The 6,349-nt window shown below is 34.5% G+C and overlaps 1 long non-coding RNA gene across 1 annotated transcript; it reads right to left on the minus strand.

The window, feature by feature from the left end:
* Positions 1–184: 184 nt before the first annotated feature.
* LOC125647566 (uncharacterized) lies at positions 185–2,209 on the minus strand. Its single transcript, XR_007360001.2, has 3 exons — positions 1,911–2,209; positions 1,042–1,182; positions 185–377 (listed from the first exon to the last, which is right to left on the minus strand). It is a non-coding gene; the product is annotated as an uncharacterized LOC125647566 (long non-coding RNA).
* Positions 2,210–6,349: the final 4,140 nt, after the last annotated feature.

Below are 6,349 nucleotides of genomic sequence, written 5' to 3' on the forward strand. Positions count from 1 at the left end.
CAGTAATTCTGGAAGAACTCTGCCACGTTTGGTTAATTTTCATTCAGTGGTTCTAATGTGGAATTTAGTTAGCGGACAAAAGACGCCAAATGGTGACAACAACTAATTTGATATTATTGGTCAGATGAGGAGTATTCCGAATGTCCATTTTTGTTAGTTTAGTAATTATTCTACCACGCTCAAAATTAACTAGTATTTTTATTACACATTAGATTCTGACATGTAATCAAAGTTTAGTCCAAGTCTCTGCGGCTGCAACAGCTTAGAGTCGTTTATTCTGTAACCATCATGTTGCCTGATGGGTTGTTCTCTGGCATGTCGATTTGGTGCATTCGGTAAATACATTTTTTTGAAGGCGATCTCTGTCTAAATGGTCCCTGTGAAGTAGAGAAAACGTTATCATAATCACAAGACCATATCATGATAGCTTCCATGCTTATAAATTCCTCCTAAAGAGTAAATTGACACAAGATCGACACCTACATGTATATAGTGTATCATCCCCCCCCCCTCCCCCGGTAATCTGACTATGGTCTATCGCCCCTTAACCATTTTACTAGGAAATCAATAGATTTCTATATCTTAATATGAACTAATTCCTTATAGACTTTAACATTTGGTGTTCTGAATTTGAAGTAAAGTACTAGACCAGAAAATGCAAAGTAACAACATATTCTGTGCAACATCATGTAGCGATTGGTGGACCGTTCTTGGCACACTGATTTTGGCTGCGGATAACTCCATTTGACTGATCGGGATATGGGGCTCACGGCGGGTGTAGCCGATTGACGGGGGATGCTTACTCCTCCTAGACACCTAATCCCACCTCTGGTGTGTCCAGGGGTCCGTGTTTGCCCAACTCTCTATTTTGTATTGCTTATAGGAGTTATGAGATTGGTCACTGTTCGTTATCTTCACCTTTCATCAAGAAAGCATAAGCGTTACCTAAGTATTTGACAATTAAACGTCATGCATAAGTATTCGACATTTACATAATCCGTTAATTTTCTACATAGTCATAAATAAGTTGCTTATACACACCTTAGAATAATACACTCTATCTTCTTCAATTCTCTGCACCTACTATACATACAGTTGACATACTATCTGGGTCTAGCCTTGATTGCTACGTCTTTGGTTCCGGATAAGCAGCATCTTTATTTAGTTTTGGTGAATATGTTCCTGAATAAATATACATATACGAGTACAACGCATGTACATTGAAGAAAAATATCTAAAGCTTATACTTTTTTTTTACATGGGAAAGGGTAGAGGTGAATTCGCAAATCGAAAACGGTATCAATATTTTTTCCCCTAACACGACTAATATTTTTCAAATACCTTCGTTACAAATAAAAAAAAATTAATTTCTATAAATCCTAAGTCATGCATTAATGGTTATTGCAGATCCAGAATCGTACATACTAATCTAAATTACGTCATGTAATACAAACTCATTCAGGTGCGTAATACTACTGTATCTATCAGCGGGGTGTGTATTAACCAAATTTTCCTCTAAATCTTAACTAATCCATTAAATCATAACTTATCCCCTAAAGCATTACCTGACCCGTTTGAATAGAAATTTTGGCAAAATACAAACACCAACATCAAAAAAGTAGAATATTTTAATTTTAACTTGCACAAATCGTCCCTGGAGTGGTCAACTTATTTCGACTGGTTAGCTGATTGAGCCGATATTGACCCTGACAATCGAGAGTTGTGAGAAATTTTCAAAATTCAACCCCTTTTTCCTCTCGGAAAATCATCTCGTGTCGTCTTGCCGCTTTAGATATGGGTAATTGTGGTTATTTCGTGTACTTTAATCATTTCTACAGCTGACTACATTCCCCGATTTTCGTCAACAATGGTTAAATTATCATAAACAAGAAAAACTCAGATCTACCTACCTGTCGAAGCGGCGTGTTGTTCTCTTTTAACTCATAACCGGAAACACTCCAAACGAATTTTCTTGCATAACCGATACATTATGATTTAGGACATGGCTAGCCGTGCCTATTCAATGTTCAATAAGAGATTTTCGTTACCGAAAACAACATGGAAAAAGATGAAAATAACTTTCACCAGACATAGCCCTTTAAAACAAACTTGCATTTAATCAAACCAGATATTTTTTAAGATAATAAACTTAAACTTGAATTAGATTTTAGTTCTACACCTGGTATAAGAGAGAGAGAGAGGGAGAGAGAGAGAGAGATCGAGAGATCTACATGCATGTATATAGAATTTAAAGAGACGGAACCGTCCCTGTGTGTATACAAGGTTTGTCTTATTTGCATTTGATTTATGTAAAATGAAAGTTCCTATATATATATGCATGTGGATAAAGATGGCGGAAGAAGAAAAAAACCCGAGTAAATGTAATATAGGGTGAAGTTTCTGACCTTAATAATAGATATATTTATTTTATAGTATATGGAATAGCTACATGTAACAACTGAAGAATTGATGTTTGGATTGAATTAAACGATTAGTTCGTCGTGAATCTTAATACTAATTAATATCAGGATTTAGATTATAAACAAACTTCTAAACTTTGACAATGTATATATTGACAATGTATATAATGCACTGTGTTCAGTATCTCGGATGCATGCCTTACCTTGGAAGGTCGCCTGAATTTGAAGGTGTGTGGCTAACGCGCGATGTTATATACATTGTATACATTGTCAATATATATATTGTATATACCCAGGGCAAAAACAGAATATTATAGAAGATCTTTCAGCATTTCAGGGAGCACAGTGTGGAATGCCTTGAGTCAAAATATAAGAAACTCAACGAGTGTTGCGTGTTTTAAGAGAAATTATCTTAGAGATTATCACCATACTTTTTAAGCTTCATTTTGTATTCTATTTATCTTGCATTCATAATTATTTCTTAAGTTTATATGTATTCTACTTCTTTTAATCTGTGTTTATTTTACTAATATCTGTCTGTATGTATGTTATATGCAGGACCATATTGAAAACTAGCGTTATCGCTAAATATGTAATCCTGGATAAATAAAGGCCTTATTATTATTATTATTAAACGTTCTTACGCCTAGATTTAGCATTGGCGTGCCGTGGTCGCTCAGTCTTTGCTATTTGAAAATTAATTTGATAAATAAATAAAACACAAGATGTTCAACTTATATGTGTGTAAATACATATTTTGTGTCCAAGACGTTTAGATGAGAGAGAGAGAGAGAGAGAGAGAGAGAGAGAGATCCATTAGGTGTTGCTACTTTCTAACACTTCGTCATAAGACTGAAATTACAAGATTCTTTAAACTTGTAAAACGCTTTGTAAACTTGTAAACATGTATACGTACAAACATTTAACTTTATTATTGTAAGCGTCTGCATCATACATTAATTGACTTTTACAAGTTTTACTATAAACTGTTTTATAAACTGATAATCCATCCAAGATGTAGAATTGTTAAGAATCTTACAAATTCGCCTCGACAGGTGTAAATAGCGAGGGGCGACATATGTATGAAGATTATGAGTTCCCCCTCCCCCTCCAAAAAAAAAGGAAAGAAAAAGTATTTTACACGAATTCGGCATCAATTCCACATTCAAATTTGGACAATTCTACTTATACTCCAACTGCATTTTAAAAGATGAAATTCTAAACCTATTTAATATCCCAGTCAATGGGACGAGTGAAAATGAGTTACCGTACCTATACTGGATTGCCATTTCATTTCACTAAAACCCTTACAAGCATAGACACATTCCAGGATCCAGTAAATGTTCTACCAAGCCCCTATCTTTGCTCCTCACGAAAATATTAACAGCTATCGAGGAGGAGCTTCAAACGTATTGTGCCACATCATATGCCAGAAGTGGTGTAAATCAAAAGAAGTTTTAGTAAATGAAATCACAAAACATTTTCAGATCAACAACATCAGCACGTATAACTTTTCAACACTTTACACGACATTCCTCACGATGAATTACAGACTAGACTTTTTGACATCACAGACAGTTGCTTCTTCAACAAAAATAGAAAAAGGAAACATTCATATCTAGTGATCAGTTATTCAAAAACTTGCTTTGTTAAACACCACTCTGATTCTACGCACAAGTACTCTGAAGATGATATTTAAAAAGATGCTGGAGTTCCTCATTGACAATATTTTCGTAGTCTTTAGTGATCAACAGGCTGTTGGAATTCTCATGGGCACGAAAAGTGCTCCCTTTTAGCTGATCTGTTTTTATACTCCCATGAGGCAGAATTTATTCAAAATCTTTTTACATGAAAAGAAGAGATCTCTTGCTCTGGCCTTCAACTCTACATTTAAGTATATCGACGACGTTTTATCTATTAACAATCATCATTTTCATTCATAGGGTGATTCGATATATTCCAGTAAACTCGAAATAAAAGACACCACAGAATCTTTCATATCTGTTTCGTATTTAGATATTTTATTGAACATAGATGTTAACGGTAAACTAAGAATTGAACTTTATGACAAAATTACGGATTGCTCCAGCTTCTCTATTGTCAACTTCCTATATTTATATGCATGTAGCAATATTCCATTATCACCTGTTGTTATTATTTTTAATGTTGTTTTTAAATATAAGACATCACTTTCCGATCAAAGCATGTCAGGTAGACCATTTGAATAGTTAGAAAATTATCTTAATGAGTGTTTAAAGTGCAAAGGGAAAAAACCGATAATATATTATTGTAAGTTTCTGCAAAATAAATCAATTACCTTTTACAAATTTCACGATAATATAAACTAATAATCATAATACTCAGTGTGACTGTGTAAGAAACTTCCATACACTTGTCATCCCGGCGTTGAGTGCACAAGCACGTATTGTCCTTGGTGACGATATATGCATGTATTGTCGTCAATCCGCACATATTGTATGTGCCGAGACAAGGTATACTTTAGTTGGAGAAGTAGTCCATTGAAATGTATTGTCGCCGGCCACGATAGAGGGGACACTTCTGTTGAGACATTTGTTTAATGAGAATGAATATTTGGTATTCTTGTACGATTCCGATGCTATTTTTAATGAAAGCCGTGGTCGCATTTTTATCTATCTCAATAAAATGACTACGTGCAGGTAAACATAAGCAACATATTCTTCATCATAAAAAGGGTTCAGTCGTGTATTCCAACTTATTTCAAGTTCAGGTCTACACCCTGTATTTCCTACAGCTATACTTCTACTATTGCATCCAAACTTTTTAATTACAAACAAACTTTGCAGTGCCTAAATATAGACCATCTACGTAATCCACCTGCGTGTTCTTGTTCTTCGTCTTCTTTCAACTATATATATAGTCCAACTGGATACGTCATTACTGGTGATGTTGATATAGTTGAAAATGAGAACCTCAAATCACTTATTCTAAAAGGTCCTAAATACAGAGAACCTCGGTCTTTTAATTCGCTATAGAACTTCATCTCTATTATGAATTCTGTCGAAGATTATGCCAGACGATGAGCTAAATATAAAAAAAAGAACTTGATACATTGTCAGAATGGGTTAAACGCACAAGAGGAATATTAAAACCCCGCATTAGACATATTAAAACAAAAGTACGTACCATCTATCCTTATGTGTTTTGTAAACCAGAAGTGATAAAAGAATTAGATAGGTTACATATGAGGAATGTTTTGGTTCCAGCTGACAAATGTTATTGTTTGTAAGGCTCATTACTGTATTTTAAACGAACTTGGCATTAATTCCACTTTTGGGTATCGCACTTATACTTCAACTGCCCTTTCAAAAGATGAAATTCTTCAAAACCATGCTTCAATGTTGGACACATTTAATATCCCATCAATGGGTCGAATGAATATGAGTTACCGTACCTATACTGGATTCCTAAACTACATAAAAACCCTTACAAAGATACATTGCTGGGTCCATTAAGTGCTCTACCAAGCCCCTATCTTTGCTCCTCACGAAAATATTAAATATTAACATCGGTGAAAGAGAAACTTCAAACTTACTGTGCGACTACATATGCCAGAAGTGGTGTTAATCAAATGTGGATTCTAAAAAAATTCTAAAGAACTTGAAATCCCAAAACTTTTCCCAAATCAATAACATCAAAACCTATGGCTTTTCAACACAATACACAACCATTCCTCACGATAAATTAAAGACTACACTTTTTGACATGATAGACAGTTGCTTCTTCAACAAAAATGGAAAAAGGAAATATTCATATCTAGTGATCAGTCATCCAAAAACTTACTTTGTTAAACACCACTCTGATTCCACGTACAAGTACTCTGAAGTTGAAATAAAAATATGCTAGAGTTCCTTATTGACAATATCTTTGGTGATCAGGTCTTCCAACAG

Source organism: Ostrea edulis, chromosome 6 (genome assembly GCF_947568905.1).
Source record: "Ostrea edulis chromosome 6, xbOstEdul1.1, whole genome shotgun sequence".
Taxonomy (NCBI): Eukaryota; Metazoa; Mollusca; class Bivalvia; order Ostreida; family Ostreidae; genus Ostrea; species Ostrea edulis.